At 47.1% G+C, this 17,870-nt stretch overlaps 1 non-coding gene across 1 annotated transcript; it reads right to left on the bottom strand.

The window, feature by feature from the left end:
* Positions 1-14,445: 14,445 nt before the first annotated feature.
* On the bottom strand, positions 14,446-14,567 carry LOC112437112 (U4atac minor spliceosomal RNA). The gene has a single exon (XR_003025774.2). It is a non-coding gene; the product is annotated as a U4atac minor spliceosomal RNA (small nuclear RNA).
* Between the last annotated feature and the right edge of the window lie 3,303 nt (positions 14,568-17,870).

Here is a 17,870-nt window from a genome sequence, read left to right on the forward strand (position 1 = left end):
GGCTAATTTTTCATATATTTAGTAGAGACGGGGTTTCACCGTGTTGGCCAGGCTGGTCTTGAACTCCTGACCTCAGGTGATCCGCCCACCTCAGCCTCCTAAAGTGCTGGGATTACAGGCGTGAGCCACCGTGCCTGGCCTATATTCTTTGTATTATCTACTGGAATGAATAGTCTCTGAGTATCACCTGAGTAGTTTTTAAAAACTACCAACTTAGATGAATGAAAACAAAACATCCGGTATGGCACATGGAAATAGTATGTTTCAGTGGTTCCCTAACTTTGCTGCACATTGGAAATCACCTGGGGATCTTTAGAAACCACTGATGCTGGCTGGGCATGGTGGCTCACGCCTGTAATCCCAGCACTTTGGGAGGCCAAGGCGGGTGGATCATCTGAGGTCAGGAGTTCCAGACCAGCCTGGCCAACATGGCGAAACCCCATCTGTACTGAAAATACAAAAAATAGTCAGGCGTGGTGGCATGCACCTGTGACCCTAGCTACTTGGGAGGCTGAGGCAGGAGAATAGCTTGAACCCAGAAGGTGGAGGTTGCAGTGAGCCGAGATTGCACCACCACACTCCAGCCTAGGTGACAAAGCGAGGCCTTGTCTCAAAAAAAAAAAAAAAAAAACCCAGAAAATACCGATGCCTGTCTCCCACTCCCAGACATTCTGATGTAATTGATGTGGGATGTAACCTGGGTATCAGTATTTTTTTTAAAAACTCCCCTGTGATTCAATGTACATCCATAGTTGAAAACCAGTGCTCCAAAGTAATGCTTGCCCATTCATATCTCAGCGCCTAACCTTTCAATGCCTTTCATGTAGCACGCTCTCAATAAATATTGCTCAGTTTGATTTACATTCCTGTTTCACCCACTGAAGCACTGCCACCCTTTCACCTAGAACGCTATGTGAATTTGTCCTCTGGTAAGTAGAGTACCTGCAATACCAGCTTGAGGACAAGGTTCATTCCTCTGCTGGCCATGTGCTACCAGCTCAAGTTTTAGCAAAGAGGGAGGAATGGGAAGCTAGGAGGACTTCAGAAGAGGAGGAAGCTCTCTGCACAGGCACATGGGGGAGCTTTTTTCTTCTCCCTTACAGAAAGTCATCGTGGCACGTGGACAAAGGAAGTATTAATAACCTTTCTAAAGACGCACTTCTCCAACATTTGGTGTTTCAAAACCGCAACCAGTGCTGTCAGTTCTACAGATGGCCAACTTCTGCATTTTGGATGACGGCTTCCAAAGATAGCTCAACTTGTATCCCTAAAGCAGAAGACACAACTATGGGGAAGAAGACCATCCTCATTTCTAAGCCAGAGGTTAAAAGCCACTACCCACATGTTGGTCAGAGACAAGAAGACTGACCACCAAGCAAAGTCATTAGAGGCAATCAACTTTTTTTGGAGTAAAATTAAAGTAACATTATTACGTCATTATCACAACCAGACCTTAATGATACAGACTGGGCAACCCACAGGAGTGTGCTCTGGACAGAGGCTTTGCCTTTGCCACCCACTTGCTGGGTGGCCTTGGGCTGATAGTTACCCTTTCTAGGTGTTGACTTCCTCCCTTGTAAAATGTGAAGCCAGAAACTGAGAACGAGCCTTTCTTTGACTTCTTCCAATCTGCATCCAAAGAGAAGTGAAGAAGTATCAAGTTCAGAAGGACGATGATACTACATCACTAACAGTTGTGCTTCGCCGTCCTCCTTCAGGGTCTGGGGTCCCAGCCAGGTATTTGGCAAGCACAGCTCAAGTGTCTGCAGGCTCTGACCTCCATGGGGCGAATGTAGTTGCAAAGACCTCCCCAGAGCAGCTTTTGGGACTAGGATGAAAGACTGTGTTCGTTTCCTCCCAAAGTGCCGGTTGCTGTAACAAATGAACACAGACTGGGTAGCTGAAAACAACAGAAAATATTTTCTTTCACAGATCCGGAAGCCAGAAGTCTGAAATCAAGGTATTGGCAGGGATGCAATCTCTCTGAAGGCTCTAAGGGAGAATCCTTCCTTGCCTCTTCGGTGGTTCCAGGCATTCCTTGGCTTGTGGCTGCATCATTACAATCTCTGCTTCTGTCTTCACATGGCCTTCTCTCTTCTCTCTGTGTCTCATAAAGAGAATTTTCATTGGACTTAGGACCCATCCAGAGAATCCAGGATGATCTCAAGATCCTTAATTTAATTACATCTGCAAAGACTGTTTTGCCAAATAAGGTTACCTTCAGAGGTTCCAGAAATTAGGACTTCAACATGTCTTTGGGGGTTAGGGGAGAGGGGGTGGGCACCCAATCAGCCTCCAAATGGAAAAGTGTAGAAGAATGTATAAAATCCTTCCCATCCTTAAAGCCCAGATGGAATGCTACCTTGTCCAGGAGGGCTTGCCAGTTCCTACCACATAGACGTGAGTTTTCCCCCAAGCCATTTAGTTACGCCCATATTGTACATGTCTTTTCCTCTTGCCTCTAGACCACCTGCATCAGAATCATCTCAGGAGTTGGTTAAAAATATACATGTCTGTCCTTTCTGCCCTAGCCCCCACTGTCACTGCTTTCAATGAATCGGGCCTTCTAGGGATGGGGCTCAAGAGTGTGCATTTTAGGCCAGGCATGATGGCTCATGCCTGTAATCTCAGCACTTAGGGAGGCCAAGGTGGGCAGATCTTGAGGTCAGGAGTTTGAAACCAGCCAGGCCAACATGGTGAAACCCCATCTCTACTTAAAAAAAAACCACAAAAATTAGGCTGGGTGCAGTGACTCGCACCTGTAATCCCAGCACTTTGGGAGGCCAAGGCAGGCGGATCAACTGAGGTCAGGAGTTCGAGACCAGCCTGAACAACATGGAGAAACCCCATCTCTACTAAAAATACAAAATTAGCTAGGCATGGTGGCGCTTGCCTGTAATCCCAGCTACTCGGGAGGCTGAGTCAGGAGAATCGTTTGAACCCGGGAGGTGGAGGTTGGGGTGAGCCGACATCGTGCCATTGCACTCCAGGCCTGGGCAACAAGAGCGAAACTCCATCTAAAAAAAAAAAAAATGCCGGGTGCGGTGGCTCACGCCTGTAATCCCAGCACTTTGGGAGGCTGAGGCGGGCGGATCACAAGATCAGGAGTTCGAGATTAGCTTGGCCAATATGGTGAAACCCTGTCTCTATTAAACATACAAAAATTAGCCGGGCATGGTGGCGCATGCCTGTAGCTCCAGTTACTCTGTGGGCTGAGGCAGAAGAATTGCTTGAACCCGGGAGGCCAAGGTTGCAGTGAGCCGAGATTGTGCCACTGAACTCCAGCCTGGGTGACAGAGCAAGACTCCATCTCAAAAACAAACAAACAAACAAAAAATTAGCCAGGCGCGGTGGTGTGTGCCCATGGTCTCAGCTCCTTGGGAAGCAGAGTCAGGAGAATCGCTTGAACCTAGGAGGTGGAGGTTGCAGTAAGCCAAGATGGTACTACTGCACTCCAGCCTGGGCGACAGAGCAAGAATCCGTCTAAAAATAAATAAAAAATAAAATAAAATAAATAAATAAAAAATAAAAAAACCCAGAAAGGATCATCAAAACAATGGGAGAATGACTCTAAAGGCATTACAGGGAGTTTCAAGGCTGCTGCTCAGGCCCAGAGCTTTAGGAGGGCAGAAGGGTTTCAGGAGACTGGTCTGGGAGCCCTCTGGCTCATTGCCCAGAACTATCTTTGGTCTGCTCCATGCATTCTGGTGCAGCACTCCTTAGCCGCCCCAGCCATGGCTCATGCAGGCCCAGGTGATACTTGACCCACTAAAACATCTAAGAGGTAAACCTTGGCTAGGCACAGTGGCTCATGCCTGTAATCCCTGCACTTTGGGAGGCCAAGGCGGGTGGATCACCTGAGGTCAGGAGTTCAAGACTAGCCTGGCCAACATGGTTGGCCATCTCTTCTAAAAATACAAAAAATTAAGTTGGGCGTGGTGGCTCACGCCTGTAATCCCAGCATTTTGGGAGGCCAAGGTGGGTGGATCACAAGGTCAAGAGATTGAGACCATCCTGGCCAACATGGTGAAACCTCATCTCTACTAAAAATACAAAAATTAGCTGGGCGTGGTGGTAGCACACACCTGCAGTCCCAGCTGCTCAGGAGGCTGAGGCAGGAGAATCACTTGAACCCAGGAAGCAGAGGTTGCAGTGAGCCGAGATTGCACCACTGCACTCCAGCCTGGCGACAAAGCAAGACTCCGTCAAAAAAAAAAAAAAAAAAATTAGCCAGGAGTGGTGGCACGTGCCTATAGTTCCAGCTACTCAGGAGGCTGAGGCAAGAGAATTGCTTGAACCCGGGAGGCAGAGGTTGCATATATTGCAGTGAGCCGAGACTGAGCCATTGCACTCCAGCCTAGGCTACAAGAGTGAAAATCTGTCTAAAAAAAACAAAAAAGAAAGAAAGAAAAACAAAAAAACAGACCGGGTGCAAGGGCTCATGCCTGTAATCCCTGCACTTTGGGAGGCCAAGGCGGGTGGATCACCTGAGGTTAGGAGTTCGAGACTAGCCTGGCCAACATGGTGAAACCCCATCTCTACTAAAAATACACAAAATTAGGTTGGGCATGGTGGCTCACGCCTGTAATCCCAGCACTTTGGGAGGCCAAGGCAGGTGGATCACAAGGTCAAGAGATTGAGACCATCCTGGCCAACATGGTGAAACCCCATCTCTACTAAAACTACAAAAATTAGCTGGGCGTAGTGGTAGCACACACCTGCAGTCCCAGCTACTCAGGAGGCTGAGGCAGGAGAATCACTTGAACCCGGGAGGCAGAGGTTGCAGTGAGCCGAGATTGCACCATTGCACTCCAGCCTGGCGACAAAGCAAGACTCCGTCAAAAAAAAAAAAAAAAAAAAAAAAAAAAAAATTAGCCAGTAGTGATGGCACGTGCCTATAGTTCCAGCTACTTGGGAGGCTGAGGCAAGAGAATTGCTTGAACCCGGGAAGCAGAGGTTGCGTATATTGCAGTGAGCCGAGATTATGCCATTGCACTCCAGCCTGGGCAACAAGAGTGAAAATCTGTCTTAAAAAAAAAAAAAAAAGAAAAGAAAAGAAAAGAAAAAAACCAGGCTGGATGCAGTGGCTCATGCCTGTAATCCTGTAATCCCTGCGCTTTGGGAGGCCAAAGTAGGTGGACCACAAGGTCAGGAGTTTGAGACCCACCTGACCAACATGGTGAAACCCTGTCTCTACTAAAAATACAAAAATTAGCCTGGCGTGGTGGTGGGCGCCTGTAGTCTCAGCTACTCGGGAGGCTGAGGCAGGAGAATCGCCTGAACCCAGGAAGCGGAGGTTGCAGTGAGCTGAGATCGTGCCACTGCACTCAGCCTGGCAACAGAGTGAGACTCTGTCTCAAAACAAACAAACAAACAAACAAACAGTGGTAAACCTTGGTGGTGTGTCCACATGGTGCTACTTCTGCAGCCATGTAGAATGCAAGAGCTGTAGGGACATGGCTTCCTCTACAAAATTTCAAAGGATATCTTAGCCCAGGGGCCCAAGCAGAGAAGAATTGCAGGAGCACTGTAGAGAGCCCACAGAGGCCCCATACTAGGGCAGTGCTGAGCAGAAATGTGGGGTCAGAGCTGCCCCAGAGTCCCCACTAGGGCAATGCCTAGTGGAGCCATGGGAATGAGGCCACTCTTGAGACCCCAGAATTGTGGAGGTACCAGCTTGCAGCATCAGCCTGGAAGAGCTACAAGCATGTGACTCCAACCCATGATAACTGCTGGTTAAACTGAGGCCAGGGAAGCCATAGGGCCCAATCCCCAACCCAGTGTGCCTAGAAGGGTGGGACATGGAGTCAAAGAAGATTATTCTGGAGCTTTAAGACTTAATGTTATGGCCAGGTGCAGTGGCTCATGCCTGTAATACCAGCACTTTGGGAGGCTGAGGTGGAGGATCACTTGAGCCCAGGAGTTGGAGACCAGCCTGGGCAACACAGAGAGACTCTATATCTGCAAAAAAAAAAAAAAAAAAAAAAAATTAGCTAGGTGTGATGTTGCATTCCTGTGGTCTCAACTACTCAGGGGGCTGTGGTGGGGGATTGCCGAGCCTGGGATATCAAGGCTGCAGTGAGCCATGATTTTGCCACTGCACTCCAGCCTGGGTGACAGAGTAAGACTCTGTCTCAAAAAGAGAGGGAAAGAAAAAAGACTTAATGTTGTTTTCCCTTTTTCCTTGTTGGGTCTTGGATTTACTTGGGACCAATTACACATTTCTTCTTAAATTTCTCCCTTTTGGAATGGGAACGTCTATCCTATGCCTACCCACTATTGTATTTTAGAAGTACATAAACTTGTTAATTTCACAGGCTCTCAACTGGAGAGGAATGTGCCTTGGGATGAATTATACCTTGAATCTTGCCCCTATCTACTTCAGATGAAACTTTGGACTTTTGAGTTGGTGCTAGAATGAGTTAAGACTTTTGGGACAATTGGGATGGAATGAATGCATCTTGTATGTAAGAAGGACGTGAGGTTTGTGTGGCCAGGGGTAGAATTCTATGGTTTGAATGTCCCCTCCAAAACTCATGTTGAAATGTAATTGCCACTACGATGACAGTGTTAAGAGATGGAATTGTTAAGAGGTGATTGGGCCATGAGAGCTCTGCCCTAATGAGTAGATTAATGTCATTATCATAGGAGTAAGGTTGGTATTGTGAGAGTGGGTTGTTATAAAAATGAGTTTGGCCCTCTGTGTCTCTTGCTGTTGCCCTCTCTTGCCATTCTGCCTTCCACCATGAGATGACGCAGCATGAAGACCCTTGCTAGAGGCTGGGGCCATGCTCTTGGACTTCCCAGCCTCCATAATTGTAAGTCAAATACATTTCTATTCATTATGAATTATCCAGTCTGTGGCGTTTTGTTATGGCAACACAAAATGGACAAAGACACAACCAAATCCAAGCTCTACTATCCATTAACTGCGTGACTTCAGGATAGTTACCTGGACTCTCTGCATCTCTGCTTCCTCATGTAAATGAGGATAATTATAGTGCCTACTTCATAAGTTTGTGGGGAGGATTAAATGAAATAAAGCATGTAAAGTGCTTAGAACAATGTCTTTTTTTTTTTTTTTTTTTTGAGACAGGGTATCGCTCTGTCATGCAGGCTGGAGTGCAGTGGTGTGATCATAGTTCACTGTAGACTTGACTTCCCAGGCTCAAGAGATCCTCAGCCTCCCAAGCAGCTGGGACTACAGGTGCACATCACCATACCTGGCTAATTTTTAGAGATTTTTGTAGAGACGAGGTCTCACTGTGTTGGCCAGGCAGGTCTCAAACTCCTGGGCTCAAGTGATTCTCCTGCTTCAGCCTCCCAAGTGCTGGCGTTACAGTGCTGGAATAATTTCCACTCTTCCCAACTTCTTAGAACAGTATCTGTCACATGGTATACACTTAGTAAATGTAAGCTGTCATGAAACAGAACAGGCTGGCAATGGCTTATTTTTAAAAAAACTATTGTTATTATTATCATTATTTTTGAGACAGAGTCTCACTCTGTCACCCACGCTGGAGTGCAGTGGTGTGATCTTGGCTCACTGCAAACTCTGCCTCCTGGGTTCAAGCCATTCTCCTGCCCCAGCCTCCCAAGTAGCTGGGACTACAGGTGCGTGCCTCCATACCTGGCTAATTTTTCTATTTTTCGTAGAGATGGGGTTTCACTGTATTGGCCAGGCTGGTCTCAAACTCTTGACCTCATGATCTGCCCACCTCGGCCTCCCAAAGTGCTGGGATTATAGGCATTTATTATTATTATAGGTGGCTATTATTATTAATATTATTATTAACTATATTTCTGGATCCCTCTCTTCCAGGAACATACGCTGATCTTTCCACTATCATTAATTATTATTAATGTTGTTTGGACCTTTTTTACTTCCAGGCCCTGCGCCAAACTCAGGTCAAGCTTTATCTCATTTCATCCTTATAACAAGGGTATAAGTCATGTAATATTATTATCTCCCATTTCATTTATAGGGAAATTGAGGGTCAGACAGGTTAAGTAACTTGCTCAAAGTCCTATAGCCAGTGAAGGGCAAGGCAGGGATGTGAAATATCAGCTTGGGCCCCAACTTTATGGCTATTCTGCATTTCTACATGACCCCGAAGGCATTCCCCCTGTGGTCATCAGGCCCACCATCCCCTTGAACCAACTCCCTAAACCTCCCATCACGTAGCTTCCTTACATCAAGTTCCATCTTTTCTGGGTGGGGCGTGGTGGCTCACGCCTATAATCCCAGCACTTTGGGAGGCCGAGGCAGGCAGATCACTTGAGGCAGGCAGGTCAGGAGTTCAAGACCAGCCTGGGCAACATGGTGAAACTCCTTCTCTACTATAAATACAAAAATTAGCTGAGTATGGTGGTGTGCACCTGTGGTGCCAGCTACTGCGGAGGCTGAGGTGGGAGAATCGCTTGAACCCAGGAGGTGGAGGTTGCAGTGAGCTGGGATCACACCACTGCACTCCAGCCTGGGTGACAGAGCGAGATGCCATCTCAAAAAAAAAAAAAAGTTTTATCTGATCCCTTCAAACTATGCCTTTCTGTTGCATTCTTGGTCTGGGCCTTCCGAGAAAATGTCCTTTTCTCAGAGGCGATGAATCAGGCCACATTCCTCCTCCACCTTCCTGAGAAGCTCTCTCAAATGCTACCTCTGTTCCCAGGGTCTCCCAAACCCAAATGCCGCCTGGTCCAGCATCCCCATTCAGAGTCCTCTCCTCACACACAGCCACTCTGGCTGGCTTCCCCCACAGCCCCCAGGTGACCCTGTGTCCATTGAGAGGCTGCCTCCCTCTCACTCCCCTGTGTCTCTGTAGCTCCTTCTGGTGGAAGAAACTGAAGGTCTTGATGCCGGGGAGCTGGCAATCAGTCAACCCTCAGGATGTCCCTTCTATCCTCCACTATATCCCGGGTCTCTTGGGCACCACAGTTCTTCCCTTAGCCCTGTTAGGGCAGACGTCTCGCACTGCCCCCCTCTGCTGCCCACCTCCCACTCTCACCACTGGCCCAGGGCATGGGGTGTACCATCAGGCACATAGGCCTTATCACTGTGCAAACACTTCCTCTTTCCCCAGTGCTGGTTCTCACACAATTGGTAATCAGTGTAAACTTCCTCTGACAATTTACTGAGCTAACATTTACCATACAACTGCCCTACGTAGGGCTTTGTGCTAAGGCCCGTGGGGAACCCAAGCCTGGTCTCCACCTTGGGGCATCTCGAGTCTGGTAGAGATGAGGCGCACGAGGCGTCTCAGATGCCGCAGGTCTTGCAGACCAGAGCACCGCGGACTGGAATCCCATTTCTGCTCTCTACTCCCTGTCTTACCTTGGAGCAAGTGACATCCTTTCTGATCTTGAATTTCCTTAGCTGTGAAATGGGAGTAATGCTGTCTAGGTTTGTTGTGAGGACTAACTAAGATCCCTAGAGGGCCTGGCAGAGCACCTGAGATAAGGACATTCCACAGTCCCTGTGGTGCCACCTTTCAGATGTGAATTGAGGGGTCCCTATATACTACAGGGTCAGCCAATCATCTAGTCAACAAGAACACATTCAAAACGGAAGTGTTGGGTAAGTGGGGAACACACATGAACATAACACACATAAACATAAGGGTATAAACATAACCCTTTAGTTTAGCCGGAGTGGGTGGTGGTAGGAGTTAGTATTTTTTTAATTAAAAAAAAAAATTTTATAGGAATGAGGTCTCACTGTGTTGCCCAGGCTGGTCTCAAACTCCTGGACTCAAGCAATCCTCCCACCTTGGCCTCCCAAAGTGCTAGGAGGGGGTTAGTTTTAATATACCCATATGCAACAGCAAGAGATTATTATGGGATAAGTCCGTTTCCTAGGTAAATGCTTATCCTGTGGGCACAGCCTGTGAAGGAGATATCTCTGCAGGCCTGCGGGAGTTGGGAAATTTCTCAGTGTTGAGAAGTCAGCACACAAAATCAGAGGAACGCAGGCAAAGCAGTCATCAGCATATGAAGGCACAGGGGAGTGATGGCTTCCCTTCTTCACTCCTACATCAAAACAGGCAACCTAAATGGACCTTTTTTTTTTTTTTTTTAATGTGGTGACAGAGTCTTGCCCTGTCACCCAGGCTGGAGTGCAGTGGCGTGATCTTGGCTCACTGCAACCTCTGCCTCCCAGGCTCAAGCAATTCTCCTGCCTCAGCCTCCCAAGTAGTCAGGACTACAGGCACACACCACCATGTCTGGCTAATTTTTGTATTTTTAGTAGAGACGGGGTTTCACCATGTTGGCCAGACTGGTCTCGAACTCCTGACCTCAGGTGATCCGCCCGCCTCGGCCTCCCAAAATGCTGGAATTATAGGCGTGAGCCACTGCGCCCTGCGGATGGACAACCTTTAAACCTACGTGTTTGGCTATTTCTTAGTATTTTAGGGTTGCTTCGTGCTCTGGCCTGGGTTTGCAGGAAAAATGGGAGAGAAGAGGAGAAAAGGGCTGGAAGAGGCTTGGCCATGGTAGAAGGCATGGGTGGGTGTGAGGAGAAGGAAACACAGAGTGATGGGCCGGCAAGGAGTCACAGGGTTTGGGGATCTGGGCCAGCGACCCTCCTGGCCTCCAATGGGCTAACACGGAAAAGAGGGATGCTGATACTCCCAACGTTGGAGGAAGATTCTGGGGAAAGACACCAAGAGGAAGCACAGGGCAGCTACAGATGCATCCATGGACCGAGCATGAGCTTTGGTGTGAGGCCAACCTCGGTTTCCATGGGGCCTCAGCACTGACTAACTGTGTGACCTTGGTCAAGTTACTTTACCTCTTTGAACCTCAGTTCCCTAATCTCCAAGTGAGAATAACAACATCTGTTTCATAGCTCTTTTGCGAGGACTGTAAATTGTATAGCACAGAGCCTGCCAGAATGTAGGCGACCAAGTTCCCTTCCCCCTTCTCAAGCTTCCAGGAGTGCCCCAGAAATACAAGACTGGCTATATTTAGTGTCTGGCTCCCTCCCCCGACAACCCATGGTTAAATTAGAATGAAACTATTTATGCTAAAGTCTCTGAAGTTCTAAAATTCTCTGGCAATGTGAGTAGACTGGGTGGGAGAAGACAGCAGTTCACCTCCTGGGGACATGGCGGCTGCTGCTGTGAGGCTGTACTCTCTGAGCAGCACACGCCAGTCTTCCTGGGTACCAGCCTGGCAGACGGCCAGGCAGCGGGGCAGACGGCATGCCCAGAAGCCTGGCAGCTCCTCCCTTCCCCATTCATGTTCCCTGAGTCCGGGTTCCCTCAGTCCCCTTGGCCAAGGTTTGCCTTGGGTGATGGTAGGGGTGGAAGGAAAGGCTGGCCCCACAGGAGTGTGTGTGCAGGGAAGGTACCCCAGAGGCCAATTTCAGCCCATTCTAGGAAAGGATGTTGTAGTAACAAATGTTTCATGCTGGAAAGGTGTCTGAGGCAGCAGCCAGAGCTTGGGCCCTGAAGAATTTACCCAGATACTATGGTTTTCCACCTGGACGCCCATAAAATATCCCAAGAGTTTTGTAAAGATACTGTTAGCCTGGTCCCCATCTACGAGATTCTGATTCCATTGGTTCACAGTGGCTGGAATTTTGTTAACAGTGCCCTAGGTGCCTGCATTGTGCAGAGGTGGATGAGGACCAGTGTTCCCAAGGCATTCCCATGTCTCTGGACCAGAGCTCCTTCTATCTCCAAGTGTCTGCATGTCTGGTATGATGTATGTGTTGTAATCACTTGAACTTGCTTCCATCCTGGCCCCTTGCCGTTTACCCTTTGAAACACAGCAACCAGAATGAGGCCTTTAAACATAAACCGGCTGGGCATGGTGGCTCATGCCTGTAATCCCAGCACTTTGGGAGGCTGAGTCGGGCAGATCACTTCAGCCCAGGAGTTTGAGACCAGCCCGGCCAACATGATGAAACCCCATCTCTACTAAAAATACAAAAATTACACATGTGGTCCCAGCTACTCAGGAGGCTGAGATGGGAGAATCGCTTGAACCTGGGACGCAGAGGTTGCAGTAAGCCAAGATCGTGCCACTGCATTCCAGCCTGGGTGACAGAGCGAGACTCCATCTCAAACAAAACAAAACAAAACAAAACAAAACAAAACAAAACATAAATCAGATGCCATCCCTTTCCCACTTCAGTATCTCCAGTATGTCCCATTTCAATCCCAACTCCTCACCAGGGGCAGTAGGACGCTCTGGGATCTGGCTCTTCCCCTACCTTCCTCTCAGCCCTGACACCACTAGAATCTTCCTTTTTTGTTGTTGTTGTTGTTGTTGATTCGGAGTTTTGTTCTTGTCGTTCAGCCTGCAGTGCAGTGGCACGATCTCGGCTCACTGCAACCTCTACCTCCCAGGTTCAAGCAATCCTCCTGCTTCAGCCTCCCGAGTAGCTGGGATTACAGGCGCCTGCCACCACACTTGGCTAATGTTTGTTTGTTTGTTTGTTTGTTTTGTTTTTGAGACACAGTCTCGCTCTGTCGCCCAGGCTGGAGTGCAGTGGTGCGATCTCCACTCTCTGTAAGCTCTGCCTTCCCGGTTCACGCCATTCTCCTGCCTCAACCTCCCAAGTAGCTGGGACTACAGGCACGCGTCACCACATCTGGCTAATTTTTGTATTTTTAGTAGAGATGGGGTTTCACCACATTGGCCAGGCTGGTCTCGAACTCCTGACCTCGTGATCCACCCACCTCTGCCTCCCAAAGTGCTGGGATTACAGGTGTGAGCCACCGCACCCGGCAAATTTTTATATTTTTTAGTGAGATGGGGTTTCACCATGTTGGCCAGGCTGGTCTTGAACTCCTGACCTCAGGTGATCCACCTGCCTTGGCCTCCCAAAGTGCTGGGATTATAGATGTGAGTCACCGCACTCGGCCACCACTAGCACCTTCCTGTTCCTCACACTCACCGAGCTGGTCCTGCCCTAGAGCCTTTGCACTTGCTGTGCCCTGTGGTTGGTGCTCTTCCCCAGCCTAGTTCATGGCTGGCTCCTCCTCATCCTACAGGTCTCAGAGGTCCCCTCTTCAGAGAGCTTTCCCTCACCTGCCTAGTCCACGTGGCACTCCTTTCCCTTCCTGTCCCTCCCTATCATTATCACCTACAATACTCCCCACTAGGAAGCAAGTTCCATGAGAACAGGGAACTTGTCTAACTGGTTTGTCACAGTGCCTGGCACGGATGAATTCTTAATAACTAGTTGTTGAACAAATAAGTGGAAATGGACATAGCATGCTTATGTATTAAATTATGTGTTTTCATGTACACAGACATATAGGTATACCTGCAGATAATGTGATCAGAGGTCTGGGGTAGAAATGGACAGATGGTGCCAGAGAAGAGGGCACCAAAGGAGAAGGGAAAGGAATAATGATTGAGCCTCGACTCAGTGCCAGGCACTATTCTAGAGTTTTTTATACATTTAATCTTCACAACAACCCACTGGGCACTGTAAGCAAAATTCCAAGGATTCAAGCCACCATGGACCAAAGGAATCAGAATCTTGAGGATGGGGCCAGCATTATTGTCCTCATTCTACAGATTAAAAAAACTGAGACTTAGAGAGGGGAAATAACTTGCCCGAAGTTAATCTACCAACAAGTGCCAGAGCAGGATATAAACCCGAGTTTATTGGACTCCAACACAGTCTTGCTCATTGCATCATTCTTGAAGGAGAAATTACCTTACTCATTACCTCTCTCCATTATCAGGGAATAAAAAAACTCTGGTGAATGCGGCCCCAGATAGCAATGGCTAATTGGTGACTGGAGCTAATAACATTGGCCGAGCGAGCAGGGCAGATAAGGAAGGGAAAGAAAATCCACCAATAGCCTTGCCATCTATCTGGAAACAACCTTGTTTCTTAATTTTATTTGTGTCGTTACGAATTTGCACTCCTTTCCTTTTGCAGAATATATACATATATTCCACTTGATTTAAATTCCCAGGATACAACAACCCAGAGGGATTTGGCCTCATTAAGAGTCAGTGGGCTAGTTTGTTTGGGCCCTCTATCTTAAACTTCCAAGTCTAATTTCCAACCAAAGGAATAAGATACGCTCTTTTTAAAGTTACTTATCTATTTTTTTTTTTTTGAGACGAAGTCTTGCTCTGTTGTCCAGGCTGGAATGCAGTGGCGTGATCTTGGCTCACTGCAACCTCTGCCTCCCAGGTTTAAGTGATTATCTCACCTCAGCCTCCCAAGTAACTGGAATTACAGGCATGCACCACCACACCTGGCTAGCTTATATATTTTTAGTAGAGATGGGGTTTCACCATGTTGGCCAGGCTGGCCTCAAACTCCTGACCTCAGGAGTTCCATCCACCTCGGCCTCCCAAAGTGCTGGGATTACAGGTGTGATCCACCGTGCCTGGCCTAGAATATACTCTTTAGAATACTCTTTTTAAAATACCTCCAGAACTTAGTTTATATCCAGGTTGTCTGTAATCCTAGTCTCTGGAAATTACTTCTGTTTTTTATGTTTATTTTTGCTCTTTTTTTTTGGTATGTGTTAGCAGTATTGCCCTCACTATGTGCTCATTGGACAGTAGCACAAACCCAAGAAAAGAATGGTGATTTGGCAGTCATTTCTAAATAGCAGAACACATTTTCTTATTTTAGAATATGTAGGGCCAGGCATGGTGCCTCACAACTATAATCCCCGCACTTTGGGAGGCTGAAGTGGGAGGATTGCTTGAGCCCAGGAGTTCAAGACCAGCCTGGGCAAGATGGCAAGACTACGCATCTCTACAATAAATAAATAAATACATAAATAAAATATCAGAGCTAGTTCTCAATTAAATCTGATCAAAACATAGCATGCCATCTAGCACAGGACCTCAAGGCCTTATAGACATGAGTTATATATCCTCCTTGCTTATAAAATGCAGACTGTCTAATTGCTGGCTCACAGAAGATCATCACATAGGGGCTTAAAGCTTAGTTGGGGCAGAGTCATCATGTGAGACATAAACAGAATGGGGAGAATCTGTAATATAGGGTGAGAACTTGGTAAGCTTCATTCTATGGACAATGGAGAACTATATCAGGGCTCTGCAGTTTCAGGAGATAAGAACCAATTCTGAGTTAACAGGAAAAAAAAAAGCCATCTGAAGGAAGGATATTGGGGAGTTTATAGAATTGAAGGAAAATCTGATCAGGCAAGAGGGGATCTCCTGGGGATTAACTCATGATTCAACTTCAAACTTCCCATCCCTGAATCTCTGTTCAAAATTCAAATGCCCAGGTGAGTCTGAATGGCTTAGCTTAGGTCATGTGCCCCCTTCATGGGACCTGGGATTGGCTGACCTCCAGAATTCTGCACAACAGAGAAAAGGAGACAAATTCCAAAGGAACAGATGCTGGCCAGACAGACGAGACATGTCTGCTCTGGTAGCCACTGGACATTGCTTTCTCTTTTTCCTTTGTTTTACTTTTTTTTCTTTTTTAAATGGAGTTTTTTTTTTGAGACGGAGTCTCGCTCTGTCACCCAGGCTGGAGTGCAGTGGCGCGATCTCGGCTCACTGCAAGCTCCACCTCCCAGGTTCATGTCATTCTCCTGCCTCAGCCTCCCAAGTAGCTGGGACTACAGGTGCCCGCCACCACGCCCGGCTAATTTTTTTATATTTTTAGTAGAGACGGGGTTTCACCATGTTAGCCAGGATGATCTCGATCTCCTGATCTCGTGATCTGCCCGCCTTGGCCTCCCAAAGTGCTGGGATTACAGGTGTGAGCCACCGCGCCCGGCCAAAAAAATAAATAAATAAAAAAAGAGAGAGGGCCAGCCGTGGTGGCTCATGCCTGTAATCCCAGCATTTTGGGAGGCTGAGGGGGGCAGATCACTTGAGGTCAAGAGTTCGAAACCAGCTGGGCCAACATGGTGAAACCCCGTCTCTACTAAAAATACAAAAATTAGCTGGGCCTGGTAGCACGTGCCTGCAGTCCTAGCTGCTTGGGAAGCTGAGACAGGAGAATCACTTGAACCTGGGAGGTGGAAGTCACAGTGAGCTGAGACCACGTCATTGCACTCCAGTCTGGGTGACAAGAGCAAAACTCCATCTAAAAAAAAAAAAAAGAAAGAAAGAGAGAGAGAGAGACAGAGACAGAGAGAGGCAGGAGATGTGTTAGAAAGCTATTAGCTGTCAACCATTGTGGAAGGAATGAACCAGGCTGGGCTGGTGGAGAATGGAACGAAGTAACCAGATGTGAGGCACAAGGGCTCAAAAAGTAGTTTGTAAACTCGATTGAGCCATCTGGGGCAGTTGGGACCCCAGGAGTTCATCTGCAGCCTACACCAGAATCCTCTCTGGGAAGTGACTGGGAATCTACAATTTTAAAACACACAGCCATCCTCCATAGAAGACACTGGTCTGTGTAGATGGGCATTTGGAAACCATTGATCTATTAGACCCTTTTTTCTAAATGTCCTCTAGTCCAGTGTCTCATCTTATCTCTTTGCTCTTGCAGTTAAGCATTATCAAAGCTTAGCTTTTGAGTACTTGCAATTTGTACTCATTACATTTAGAGTCATATATCTGCAAGATCTCTTCTGAGGTCTTTGGAATGAAAACAAGGACAGAGAGGTATGTTGGCTCCTGACTGTCGCCTTATTTTGTTAGTGTGTCTGGGGCTTGTGGCTTTTGACAGGGACTCGAGAGATGACTTTGTCAGCTTTTCCTTTCACTATAGTAAGTCTCCATAACAAACACACCCAAGTCTGGTATTTCTGAACTTATGGCTCTGTACTGAATACATGCTGTTCCTGGAGCCAGGCTCATTTTGCAGTTTCTCCTCCCAACTCCACCCTTTGGTCCTGCTGATGGGCTCATTCAGCCTTGGCATGTGATAAACCTCAGGTTCTGGGAGTTTTCTCTAGGACACTGAAGAACAGTATTGACTTTTCAGTAATTGCTGGAGTTTAAAAGGAATGGTGATCTTTGGGAGTGGGAGTGTGGTACAGGTGGGCGAATAGGACTTATGGTGCCAACTGGCTTCTCCCCATTCCTATAGTGAGGGGACTCATAAGAATGAATAACTAGGAAAGGGTTTGCCAAACTTCAGTTGTTTGAATACCATCCTCATGATTTTTGCCAAATCTTCATGTTATCCATCTGCTATTTATTTTATACTTTTCATTAATTAACATATTTTTGCTGGCATAGTCACTACCTATGCTAGCCTTGCTGTAAACAATCATATTCGTGAAGTTGCTGATTCATGAAATCGGGTCTGGTATGCTACCTATAAATTTTTTTCTAGTACACATTAAAATAAATATACACTTATTGAAATTGTGTAAATGTTCACTCATGTGCTAAAATCCTCCTGTGTGCCACTAGAGGTATACGTATCACAGTTTGGGAACATTAGCTTAGGAATGTCCATGAGCTAAGAGGCCAGTGATTCCAGACCCCCTAATTCATTGTAGTTTTGGTGCCAAATGTAAGATTTTTTTGAGTCTATTTATTGAAAAGTTACCCTTTTGTATATATCCTCTTATTGCAGAAGTCAAGGTTCAGAGCGAGAAACAGAAGCTACCCAAGGTATTTTAAGCAAGAAGGAAATTAATAATTTTTTTTTTTTTGAGATGGAGTCTTGATCTGTCATCCAGGCTGGAGTACAGTGGCATGATCTCGGCTTACTGCAACCTCCTCTTCCCAGGTTCAAGCGATTCTCCTGCCTCAACCTTTGGAGTAGCTGGGATTACAGGTGCCTGCCACCATGCCCAGCTAATTTTTGTATTTTCAGTAGAGACGGGGTTTCACTATGTTGGCGAGGCTGGTCTTGAACTCCTGACCTCAGGTGATCCATCTGCTTTGGCCTCCCAAAGTGTTGGGATTACAGGCATGAGCCACCAAACCCGGCAGGAAATTAATAA

The sequence above is a fragment of the Pan paniscus genome, chromosome 15 (genome assembly GCF_029289425.2).
Source record: "Pan paniscus chromosome 15, NHGRI_mPanPan1-v2.0_pri, whole genome shotgun sequence".
Taxonomy (NCBI): domain Eukaryota; kingdom Metazoa; phylum Chordata; class Mammalia; order Primates; family Hominidae; genus Pan; species Pan paniscus.